Source organism: Myxine glutinosa, chromosome 1 (assembly GCF_964187855.1).
Source record: "Myxine glutinosa chromosome 1, kmMyxGlut1.1, whole genome shotgun sequence".
Classification (NCBI taxonomy): Eukaryota; Metazoa; Chordata; class Myxini; order Myxiniformes; family Myxinidae; genus Myxine; species Myxine glutinosa.
Window position 1 is genome coordinate 326,522,601 of NC_136261.1, and position 13,295 is coordinate 326,535,895.

The 13,295-nt window shown below is 43.4% G+C and overlaps 1 protein-coding gene and 1 long non-coding RNA gene across 5 annotated transcripts in view; one reads left to right on the forward strand and one right to left on the reverse strand.

The window, feature by feature from the left end:
- Window positions 1-12,252, forward strand: part of LOC137411597 (uncharacterized) — a 32,158-nt gene extending 19,906 nt beyond the window's left edge. For both annotated transcript variants that reach the window (XR_013621770.1, XR_013621771.1), the window contains exon 3: window positions 11,904-12,252. This is a non-coding gene — a long non-coding RNA (uncharacterized LOC137411597). The remainder of the gene's footprint in view (window positions 1-11,903) is intronic.
- The window catches only part of LOC137411513 (3',5'-cyclic-AMP phosphodiesterase 4D), a 626,580-nt gene that overhangs the window by 281,425 nt on the left and 331,860 nt on the right, over window positions 1-13,295 (reverse strand). The window lies entirely within an intron of this gene.

Sequence of the window (13,295 nt, forward strand, 5' to 3'; positions counted from 1 at the left end):
GCCAGTGTCTTGGTTCAATTCAAACTTCAGGCTCAAAGGTTATATTCCCATGGTCGAGGTGCTCATTCATCACCATTTAGACAGAGGACTTGTAAAAAAATACACACATTGAGGGTCTTTTCAACTCTGAGAATTACATTTGTCTGTGAATAAACATATTAATGATCCAGAAACCGCGACATCCAATAAAGCAGCTTGACACAACCCACGTCAAATGCTGCCGTTATTGATGGTTATAATGCACAAATATGAGTCATATTCAAAATGCAACACAATCAAACTTCCCTTTCTTTTTGATCACAGTGAAACCTTTTGGGAATGGCAATGCATATGCATCCACAAAGAGCATAGAGCCAAGATTACACAAAACTCAAAAATAGCAATGACATAGCAGACAGACAGCAGGAAGAACAATAATGTATTGTACACCGCACCTTTCCTATGCCATCTCCAGGCGCTTCCGAACGTCCTTGCCGGGCACCGAAGGGGGCTCGGCAGTGACGCACGCTGAAAGGGAGTACTCGGTTTTCACTCTGGTTTCTTGCTTTCTTGTTGTACACCGCACCTTTCCTATGCCATCACCAGGCATTGCAAATCGTCATTGCTGGGCACCGAAGGGGGCTCAGCAGTGACGCACGCTGAAAGGGAGTACTCAGTTTTCACTCTGGTTGTTTTCTTGTTGTACACCGCTCCTTTCCTATGCCATCTCCAGGCATTGCAAATCGTCATTACTGGGCACCGAAGGGGGCTCGGCAGTGACGCACGCTGAAAGGGAGTACTCAGTTTTCACTCTGGTTTCTTGCTTTCTTGTTTTTTTGTTTGTTTGTCCGGGTGACATCTCAGCCATCCTTTGAGATAGGAAGCTGAAATTTAGGCACAATAGTGAGCAAGTCCTTTGTCAAAAAAAGGATTTTTTGTTTTTGATTAATCAATTAATTGATGAGTTATTTAATTATCAGCGATTAATTAAGTACTTATACATTTCCTTTCTCTTCTGGCCATTATCTCAGGCACCTTTTGAGTTAGGAAGCTGATATTTGGACATGCCAATGACAAAGTGATTTGGCTGCAAAGGCCATTTTTGATTTATTGATTAATCAATTAATCAAATAATTATTTAATTATTCGATTAATGACATTTTTATTTTTATTTTTTTTTAGTTACAGATTCGGATGAAATGATGGTGATTTATGTGATCTATGAGCCAATTGATTAATTATTTAAAAAAATTATGATTATTTATTTTCATTATTAATCATTTATTTATTTTCTTTCTCATCTGGGCAATATCTCACGCAACTTTTGAGCTAGGAAGCTAATATTTGGACATGACAATGACCAAGTGATTTGGCTGTAAAGGCTATTTTTGATTTATTGATTAATCAATTAATTATTTGTTTTTTATTAATGACTTATTTAATTACATTTCGAAAAGTTACATCTTCGGATGTAGCACTAGTGGTTTCGTTATGCTATTAGCCAATTGAGTAAGAAAATATTTTATGATAATCTTTTATTGATTTTAATTATGCAATTAATCAATCAAATATTGTGCACCTCTCCCTCCAAATACAGTCTCTATGAGCTGCACGGCGGCAATGCCGCGCTGGAGGATATTTAATTATTTGTCATGGGAGCGGTGTACTTTGAATGTATCTGTACTTGTTGTCCTTTTCATTGAAGATATCTGAAATTCAGCATGGGAGAAATGCAGATCAGGAAACGGTGACACACATGACCTTATTAAATGACTTTTGTTCATGTGCTGAAGGGTGCTGAGATGAGGCAGATAAAGAGCATCAGTGTTCTTTGAAGGCAGATAGCTTGGCTTTTCATATGGTTTATAGCATAATTATTAAGAAAATATTGTCACGAGGACAGCTCCTACCCAAAACCACGAGAAATATTAAACAGGAAATGTACGAGCCGGGATTTAATCTCGTGAACATCCAAACTGAGGCCGAATTTAGGCAGCACGTTCCCCAAAAGGTTGGATGACACGACTTTGTAAACTTGCAATGTTTCTAACACATGTGACTGGCCAAAATAGGTGATTAGTTTAATTAATCAATTTCTCTCCAGAGATTCACAATAATCTGAATCGTCATCACAGGAAGGAAGGCAGAGACAAGCACACGTAACTTAAGAGATACAATAATTTATTCACGAAACAAATTCAGAAGGAATCTCGGACGAAGACTAAACATAATGAACCAATGGTCCTGCAGCTCACCTGGCAAGTTGCTAAAAAGTGGAGTGACTGATTGATCAGGGTAAAAATAGGAGCTGGATTTAGAATACACATTTTAGGTCAGGTAGTATTGACATTATGTTCACGGTAGTACAACTCTCTGGTGTCTATGAGCCTTAGTTTTCAAGATATTGGCAACTTCCGGTATGACAGCACTTCCTGTTGTGTCCAAATTAGCCCTATTTGATAAGGTGAAACTCCAATTCATAAATAATTCATATTTTTTGAGATATGTCCACTTTCTGTTTTGTGACGTCACTGGTGGCTTTTTTGTGTTTCAGATCAGCTTATTTTAATCAAACTTTCCCATAGGTAGTCAATCATATATTTTAAGTTTCACATTGATCGGTTAAGCATTTTCAGACAGGATGAATTTTAAAGGATTTCCTTTGATCCAATATGGCTGCCAGACCACGTGACCCACAATGTCGTCATCGTTATCAAATTATATTTCCTACATGTAGACAATCACATATGTAAAGGTTTGTAACGATCAGTTAAACCGTTTTTTTTTGTTTGTTTTTTTTGTATACAAAATCGAGGCTCGTTAAAGAGCTAACATTAATCACACAGAAAGACAAACCGACACATAAAACATATAACATGGGGAGCGGTAGACAAGATGGGGAGAGAGGGTGAAGGACACAAACACAACATTTGAGAGCAGGGACATCGAGAGATCTGTGGGAGGGAGAGGGCTTTGGGGGGGGGGGGGAGGCATGGGAAGGGGGGTGGGGGTAGGAGAGGTATAAAACATATGGACACTGCAAGGACTTTCAGGAAAGAAGTTGGAATTTCAAACAATGTGGATCTGGGGTGAATTAGCGGGGGTAGAAAAGATCAAGGATTTGGATGGGGGAAGATAAGAGATGGTGGTGAACAGCTGTTTTAAAGACCTGGAGGGAGGAGTGGGATTGAAGGGAGTGTGGGAGTTTGTTCCAGAGGCGGGAGAAAAGAGGAATGAAAGAGTGAAAGTGAACAGAGAGCCTAGATTTCGGCAGTTTAACCATCAGAGGGTTGCTGGCAGATCTTGTGCGACCTGTAGGAATATTTGGGGGACAGAGCCCAGAGAGAGCTGGGGGGGGGCAAGGACGGAGAGGAGTCGGTAGAAGACGGAAAGACCACCAACCTGCCTGTGGTGAGTAAGTGAAAGGCCCTCGGAGATAGCGTCATCGCGGGAGATTCCAATGATTCTGAACGCTTTGGTTTCAACAGCGTGAAGACGAGCTAGGTGTGAGGCAGGAGCACCAGCCCAGAGGGGAGAGCAGTATTCCATTGAGCTGCAGATGAAAGCCTTGTATGTGGTGAGGAGCTCAGCTGTGCCAAGGAAGGACTTCGCACGATGGAGGATGCCCAGTCGGCGACTGGCTTTGGAGGCCAGCTTGGAAATGTGGTTTTCCCAGGAAAGTTCATGGCAGATAGTGAGACCCAAAAGCTTGAGCGACAGAACTTCTTGGAGAGGATTGTTGAGAAAGTAGATGGGAGGGTTGTCCAGTCGGTCTTTTCGGAGAGACATAGTAAGAGTGTGAGATTTGTCAGGATTGAAAGACATGCTCCACTTGTTTGACCAGTCTGTGATTTTGTCCAGGTCTTCAGAGAGTGAGGAGGCTGCAGACTGCCGATCTGAAGGAAGAGGAATGGAGAGGCAGAGAGTGGAGTCATAAGCAAAGAGATAGAGAGGATTTTCCAGAGAGTCGGAGAGATCATTGATAAAGACCAGAAAAAGCACAGGGCCCAGAACACTGCCTTGGGGAACTCCAGCCTGAACAGGAAGGGGAGATGAGAGAAATCCATTCAGGGCCACACGTTGACTACGACCAGAGAGGAAGTCCGCAAGCCATGCGTGGAGATTTCCATGGATACCATAGGAGGAGAGTTTGGTGAGCAGAGCGGGGTGCCAGACCGTATCGAAGGCATGTGATATGTCAAGGGAGACAGCTCTGATTTCCTGTTTGGAATTGAGGACCTCCATCCATTGTTGAGACAGCAGAAGAAGCATGTCCAGAGTAGAATGACCTGGTATGAATTCAAATTGATGATCAGAGATCAAGCCATTGGAGAAGAGGAAGGATTTGATATCCGAAGCAATGATGGATTCCATGACTTTGCTGATAATTGGGAGCAGGCTGATTGGTCTGCAGTTGCAAGGATCTGTTTTTGCACCTTTTTTGTGTAAAGCGGTAATGTTTGCTGATTTCCAGGATGCTGGCAGATGACCTTGAGCAAAAGAGAGGGTGAAAAGAACAGAGAGAGGGTGAGATAGAGCGGCAGAGCAGGATTTTAGGACCCGTGGGCTGATGCCATCTGGTCCAGTTGCAGAATCAGAGTCGAGGATTGACAAAAACTTCTCCACCTTGTCAGGAGAGAAGGACACAGAGTCCAGGAGCAGTTGGGTTCGACTGGGTAAGGTGGGAACAGAGAGAGATGGGTTTGGGACACAATATTTTGAGGCAAACACAGAGTTGAGGCATTCGGCTTTGTCACGTGTGGTGTCAACTGTGTAGCCATTTGAGGTAAGGGAGGGGATGGAGGGGGAACAAACACCAGAAACGGATTTGACCAGACGCCACCAGGATTTGGAGGAAGGAGACAGGTTTGAGAGTTCATTCTTGAGTGTGGAGAGATAGTGCTTCCTGGCACTCCTGAGGGTAGGCACACACTTGTTCCGAGCTTGGTGGAAGGAACTGAGGTTTCCTTCAGTTGGATTAGCCTTCCAAGAGGCAAAGGCAAGTTGTTTCAGGGCAACTGCCTCACCACAAGATTCAGTGTACCATGGACGGAAGGAAGGGTAAGACAACTGAAGACGAGATGGGATAAATCTGTGCATGAGAGAGAGCAGATTGCTTTGGAAGAATTCCCAGGATGACTTGATGTCAGAGGCAGTGGAGATGGGAGACCAGTCCAGATGATTGATGGCTGCTTGAAGACCGTGCCAGTCGGCCTGAGTGAAATGCCAGACTCGCCGACGCTGAGGAGGCTCTCTGAGAATGGCCAGAGAGATGTCCACTTTAACAAGCACATGATCAGAAGAACCGATTGGAGCAGAAGAAGAGCAGCAGACATTTGCAGGGAAGTTTGTCATAACCAAGTCTAGAAGAGAAGATACTCCATTGGCTGAGATCCGGGTCGGGAAATTGACAGATTGTGTCAATCCCAGTCAGTCACAGAAGTCCTTTGCTGAGGTGCCATGACTGGTGAGAGAGGAACCCACACCCAGCCAGCTGGCATGATGACAGTTGAAGTCGCCACATATGAGGAAGAGAGAGTTGGGATGAGTGGATAGAAGTTGGTCCATGTTGTCAGACAGTGAAATGTAAATGGAGTCATCACTGTTTGGAGGATGGTACAGAACACATATGAACAAAAGGTGTGAGCGTAGAGGAAGCCGTAGCCAGAGGTACTCCTGGGGGTGAGGTGGAGAGAGGGCAGTGCAAGGAGAGTGAGGAAGAGAGTTTTTGATAAGGATAGCAACCCCACCACCAGGACGAGGCTCAGGTCTATCATTCCGGAGGAGGGAGTAACCAGGAAGAGATATTAAGGAATCAGAGACATCTTGAAGGAGGAACGTTTCTGTTGAGCAGATCAAGGCTGGATTGTCAGAAGCAACCTGTATGGAGAGATCAGTCAGGTTTGAGCGAAGGCCCCGGATGTTTGAGGTCAATGGTTTCAGAGAGGTTTCAGATTGTCAATATGGTTTCAGAGAGGGTTTTAAAGGTTTTCTTATGATCCAATATGGCTACCATACCACATGACTGATTATGTCATCGTCAACAAATAATGTTTCCCACTGGAAGTCAATCACAAATTTAAAGTTTTGCATCGATGAGTAAAGCAGTTTCAGAGAAGAAGATTTTAAAAGGGTCTCTTATGATCCAATATGGTTGCCATAACACGTGACTGATGACATTGTTAACAAACTACAGTGCATTCTGAAAGTATTCAGACCCCTTCACTTTTTTCACATTTTGTTATGTTGCAGCCTCATGCTGAAATCATTTAAATTCATTTTTTCCCTCATCAATCTACACTCAATACCCCATAACGTCAAAGAGAAAACAGGATTTTAGAAATATTTGCAAATTTATTAAAAAGAAAAAACTGAAATATCACATTGACATAAGTATTCATACCCTTTGCTATGACACTTGAAATTTAGCTCAGATGCCTCCCATTTCTCTTGATCATCTTTGAGATGTTTCTGCACCTTGATTGGAGTCCACCTGTGGTAAATTCAATTGATTGGACATGATCTGGAAAGGCACACACCTGTCTATATAAGGTCTTACAGCTGACAATAAATATCAGAGCAAAAACCAAGCCATGAGGTCGAAGGAACTGCCTGCAGAGCTCAGAGACAGGATTGTGTCGAGGCACAGATCTGGGGAAGCCTACAAAAAAATCTCTGCTGCATTTAAGGTTCCCAAGAGCACAGTGGCCTCCATAATTCTTAAATGGAAGAAGTTTAGAACAACCAGGACTCTTCCTAGAGCTGGCCGCCCGGCCAAACTGAGCAATCGGGGGAGAAGGGCCTTGGTAAGAGAGGTGACCAAGAACCCGATGGTCACTCTGGCTGAGCTCCAGAGATCCTGTGTGGAGATGGGAGAAACTTCCAGAAGGACAACGATCACTGCAACACTCCACCGATCTGGGCTTTATGGCAGTGGCAGAGTTGAAAAATAATAATCAAGAAATAGGGACAGTTTGGAGAAACTTTAATCCCATATTTTTTTCCATTGGCACCGTGGTTTATATTATAATGGGTGCATATTATGTGCATCCATCTGAACTATCAATTTAGCAATAAGTTGGAAACTCAGGATTGTTTCTTGATTATTTTTTTTTTGTATTAGTGACTGTCCCTATTCACCCGTAAAATGGGGTGAATAGGGACAGCCATGAAAATCCTATTTATTCCTATTTAACCCATACATGGGTTTAATAGGGACTATAAGTTGCTTTTTAAAAAAACAAGAGAACACTTTCAACCCAAATATCAACAAATCAGTATGGTTATCAATTTTCAGCGAAAAAAGTTTCCGAAATTTTTTTCAGTTTGTGTCCCTATTCACTTTCCTGTCCCTATTCACCCCATTTCACGGCACACCCCATGGAAAGTTTGACTTTTCAACATATTTCAATATACAGCTATTTGAGCTTCATTTCAACAATATTGATAGATAAAGGTGATATAATATAACAAATATCATGAAACATTTACATTTTGAAGTCCATTGTATAATTTGAATAAACATAAATGCAAATTTCGCATGTGGAAAAAGAAAGTACACCCCGACATTTATCACTACTTCAAATACCTAAAATTAGAATCAGGTGCACCAGCTCAGGTGCAAATGATTAGAACATCGTTAGAGAGGATCTTGGAGGAACCTGTCTTATTTAAACCTCAGACATTTAGTTTGGTTTGCTCTTTGTTGTTGAAGTGTGCAGCGTCACCATGCCCAGATCAAAAGAGCTCTCGGAGGCCTTCACAAAGAAGGTTATAGATGCCTACGAGTCTGGGAAGGGACTTAAAAAGATCTCCAAACAATTTGAAATCAATCATTCGACTGTACGGAAGATCATCTACAAGTGAAGAACATTCCAAACAACTACCAACTTGTTCAGGTCAGGCCGCCCCAGCAAGTTCAGCCCGAGAGCAGACCGCAAGATGCTGAAAGAAGTCTCTAAGAAACCCAGAATGTCATCACGGGACCTACAGGTCGCTCTTGCCACTGTTGATGTCAAAGTGCACGAGTCTACCATAAGAAAGAGGCTGCACAAATTTGATCTACATGGGAGGTGTGCCAGGAGGAAACCTTTGCTGTCCAGAAAGAACATCAGGGCAAGCCTAAAGTTTGCCAATGAACATCTCGGCAAAGACCAGCACTTCTGGAACAATGTGCTCTGGACAGATGAGTCAAAGGTAGAGCTATTTGGCCACAATACCAGAAGACATCTTTGGCGAAAACCAAAGACAGCATTTGACCACAAGAACCTGATACCGACTGTAAAGCATGGTGGTGGAAATATTATGGTTTGGGGCAGCTTTGCTGCATCAGGGCCTGGGCAGCTCACCATCATAGAATCCACTATGAATTCTTCATTGTACCAGAGGGTGCTTGAGGATAATGTGAGGCCATCTGTCGGAGACGTTGAAGCTCAACCGAAGGTGGACCTTGCAACATGACAATGATCATAAACATTCCAGTAAATCCACCAAAGAATGGCTGAAAAGAAAGAAATGGTGGGTTCTGGAATGGCCAAGTCAAAGCCCGGATCTAAATCCCATCGAGATGTTGTGGGGGGATTTGAAACGAGCTGTGCATGCAAGTCGTTGTTGTTGTGACAAATGTTGTGACAAACAAATCGTTGTCGACCAAGATGGAATTAAAGGAAGATGGAAAAGATATATGGAAATGCTGTTGAATACAGAGAATGAATGGGATGGCAACATAGAGAGTAACCCAGTTTTAGGACCGGCAGAGAAGATAACTGAGAAGGAAGTTGAGGAAGCGATAACAGCAATGAAGAGTGGAAAAGCGGGAGGGCCGACGGGATATGTGGGAGATATGTTGAAGGCAGCAGGAAGTTGGGGTGTGAAGAGAATGACAGAGATCTGTAATCTGGTGGTGAAAGAAGGCCGCATTCCAGTGGATTGGGAACTGAGTACCCTCGTACCTCTATACAAGGGGAAAGGTGACCCTCTGGAGTGTGGCTCGTACCGAGCGATAAAGTTATTGGAGCATGGAATGAAGGTATTGGAAAGGGTGTTGGAGAGGAGGATAAGGAAGAAAGTGAAGATCGACGAAATGCAGTTTGGATTTATGCCAGGAAGAGGAACGACAGATGCGCTTTTCATTGTGAGGCAGTTGCAGGAGAAGTACATGGAGAAGAGGAAGAAGTTGTTTTTTGGGTTTGTTGATCTGGAGAAAGCATTCGATAGGGTTCCACGCAAAGTATTGACATGGGCATTGAGGAAGTTAGGAGTGGAGGAATGGTTGATCAGAGTAGTGATGGCAATGTACAAAAGAGCGCGCACAGCTGTAAGGACGAAGGACGGGAACAGTGGTGAGTTTGAGGTGAAGGTGGGAGTGCATCAGGGGTCGGTACTAAGTCCACTACTATTTGTAGCTGTGATGGAGGTGCTGGCTCAGAACGTAAAGGAGGGTTTACCGTGGGAGTTGTTGTATGCAGATGATCTGGTGTTGATTGCGGAAAGTATGGATGGACTGAAGGAAAAGATGAACAAGTGGAAGGAATGTATGGAGACAAAAGGTCTGAAGGTGAATATCGGAAAGACGAAGGTGATGGCAAGTGGTAAAGCATGTGGTGAGGTGGAAAGAACTGGGAAGTGGCCGTGTGCTGTGTGCAGGAAGGGTGTCGGAGTGAACTCCATTCAATGTACAATGTGCGCTGAGTGGGTTCATCAAAAATGTAGTGGTCTGAGAGGGTCATTTACCAGTGTGGCAGCTACATTCAAATGTAAGGTGTGCACAGAGGGAGCTGCAGATGGAGGAAATGTTGAGTTGGATCTTGGAGACGGCGTGAAGCTGGAAGGTGTGAAAACACTTTGCTACCTCGGAGACATGCTGAATGGAGAAGGTGGATCAGACTCGGCAACGGTTGCTCGAGTGAGATGTGCATGGAAGAAGTTTTGGGAACTGAGTGGCGTGCTGATGAGGAGGAGAGTGTCGCTGAAGCTGAAGGGAAAGGTGTATGCTGCATGTGTGAGAAGTGTTATGATTTATGGGAGCGAGACATGGGTAATGAACGTAGAGCAGCAACGAAGGCTGGAAAGGGTGGAAATGCGAATGGTTCGATGGATGTGCGGAGTATCGTTGAGAGAGAGGAAGACAAATGATGAATTGCGAAAGATGATGGTAATATTGCCTGTGATTGATGCTGTGAAGAGGAACAGGCTGAGATGGTTTGGTCATGTGTTGAGGAAGGATGAAAGTGACTGGTTGAGAAGAGTGATGGAAATTGATGTAGAAGGAAGTAGAGGACGGGGAAGACCGAGAAAGACTTGGCTAAAGATGGTGGAAGAAGAAATGCGGGCAAGGGGGTTAACAAGGAGAGATGCAGAAAATAGGGCAAAATGGAGAAGATTGTCATGGGGACCGCAAGGCTAACCCCCGCTCTAGCAGGGAAAATGGCCTTAAAATGCATGTTGTTGTTGTTGTTGTGCATGCAAGAAACCCCTCAAACATCGCACAGCTGAAAGAATTCTGCATGGAGGAGTGGGCAAAAATTTCTCCCAGTCGATGTCAGAGACTGGTAGACAGTTATAAGAAATGCCTACTGAAGTTGTTTCTGCCAAAAGGGGCAATACCACCTATTAGAGCCAAGGGTGTACTTACTTTTTCCACATGCGAAATTTGCATTTATGTTTATTTAAATTATACAATGGACTACAAAATGTAAATGTTTCATGATATTTGTTATATTATATCACCTTTATCTATCAATATTGTTGAAATGAAGATCAAATAGCTGTATGTTGAAATATGTTGAAAAGGTCAAAACTTTACATGGGGTGAACTTCATAGTTAGCACTATGAACCCGATCGAGCGATTTTAACTCGTGCAATGCTAGGCCAATGGTGAAAGGACGAAGACGGCCAGGTTGGAAACAAACCACAGGATTTATTTCAAAATGTACAATAATTATAGAAAAAGGGACACAGTGGAGAACCTTAACAGCCTTACTTACGCCCCCGGACAAGGGCCCTCAGACCCGTTCGGGGAAGGGGAGGAAGAGGGGAATGCGCCCAAAGCGCGGCCGCTTGGTGCAGTTCGCCTGGACGGCTCGTTTGGCGGGTCCCCCCAAGGATGTTCGCGGCAGGGACATCGACCACAGTCGTGCACGTAATGGGAATCTGAGGAGAGTATTCCGAAGTCAGCGAGGCAAGGCGCACGTGCAGGGAGTCCAGGCAAAGGTCGTCAGGGCAGAGAGAGCGTTCAGAGTGCGAATCCAGAGAGAGCGAATCCAGAGAGAGAGTTCTGGGGTCCGGGCCGGGTTTTATATCCCCCGGAGCCCCACTAGAATGTTCCAAGGGCCTCCACTGGCCACCGGGGGTCACTTGTCGTGACAGCCCCTCATTAGTCACTCCCCTTAGCTCTCATTGGCCGCCGTTATTGGCCACTCCCTTTAGCTCCCATTGGCTATTCGCTGCTTACCAGCCACGCCCTCCAGCTCCTCCCTCGGGCCTGCTAGACCTGCCCTAGGCCCATGACATGGCATTCCAGGCTTCCATGAGGCCTACCCTTTCTCTACCTGCCTCAACACATACTAACACTGGGAAGGAGACTATACTTCACATTTAATAAGAAATAACTGACAAAGCGAGGCGACATGTTGTGGTGCAACTAACTATATGGGGGTTGCCTTTATTTACAAAAACCGAAACAATATATACAGGGGGCTGCAAAAGTAGGTATACAGTAAGGATTATACCAGTATTACCAGTATTATAATAGTGGTGCCAGGATTAATTTAATACTAGAATTTATTTAATTCATTAAAATCATTATTACCATTTTAATAATGGTAATAATGACATTATTAATAATGAATAATTCATTACCATTATTACCATGTGTCAAGGAGCACACTGTGCGTGCGCTACTTGACAAAGAATTTCCCAACAGGTGGATTGGACGTCAGGGAGCCGTTGACTGGCCACCACGTTCGCCGGATCTCACCCCTATGGACTTACTTTTCTGGGGATGTGTAAAAGACAGGGTTTTCGCACGCAAGCCACGTTCTGTTGATGCCATGATTCAGTTCATACGGGTGGCTTGCCAGGAAATTGATGCTGATAAAGACCTTTGTGCCAGAGTGTGCATGGGTGTCCACACTCGACTAGTGGAGTGTGTGAATGCCGGGGGCAAACAGTTTGAACATTTGAGGGATTAATATGTTTATTATTGATATGTTTATTATTGATATGTTATTATTGATATGCTTGTATAATCAATAAAATACGTTTTGTGTGCACGTTTTGTTTTTCATTACTGTATACCTACTTTTGCAGCCCCCTGTATATATATATATATATATGACTATCCCCTCCTCCCCTCCTTTCCCGACTCTTCTCCCCCCCCCCCCCCGCCCCCCACCCAATAGACCCCACCACCCCACACCTTCCTCCATCCAATAAAAATATAAACAACAAGAGTTTAAGCCAGAAAGGAATTAATGAGAACTAAAAAGAAAAAAGGAAGGACACAGAGCGAATCGAGACATCAAAGGAAATAATCAAAGTATAGAGTAAAATCCTCAAGTGAAAGCTCAAGAAAAACGTTTTTACAAAAGTTATAAATTTCAAAATTCCTGGGCCAAATGGAGGTTTCAGCTTCAACATAATAGATCTTAGGATTTGATTCCACATACACTGCGTTTCTCATTCTTGATAGTTTTTCTCTTTCAACAGTGAAACTATGAAATCATGAGAAATCATGAGAAATCATGAGGACATGTACAATCCAAAGCAGTATTTTAAAATTGCAGTGTGGTTTCAAGAGAGCCAATCAGTGTGCAGGTTTTTCAGCAGTTTCAGGCAGGGATGTGACAGAAATTAGTCACAACCAACAAAAAACACGGTATAAAATAATTCATCACGATGCCACTTCCACCACATAGGTTTTGGCCTAAAAAGTGCACATTTAGGAGGCAAATGCAGATGTTGTTTGAGCTTTAGGAACATCTAAAATTAGTCAGGACACCAAAAGCAAAAAAATGAAAGCAAGAAAAAAGTGTTTTTCCAGGCAAAACAAAACAAAAAACATTTTATCTTACCACAAAGAACATTAAATCGACTTAAAATAACAATACAATAATTCCAAGGCAAAATGCCATTATATAAATAAATGGACATGGAGGAAGGTCACAAAATCTGGCATTAGGAAATGCACTGGGAGTTGGCAAAGAATATCTGGGTGGAACTCGGCTGATTCTGAAAATACCGCACCAGAAGAAACAAGAGAAAAACAAGGACGACATTTTTTTTTTTAAAGCTCAACTGTTCACAATCTTGCAGT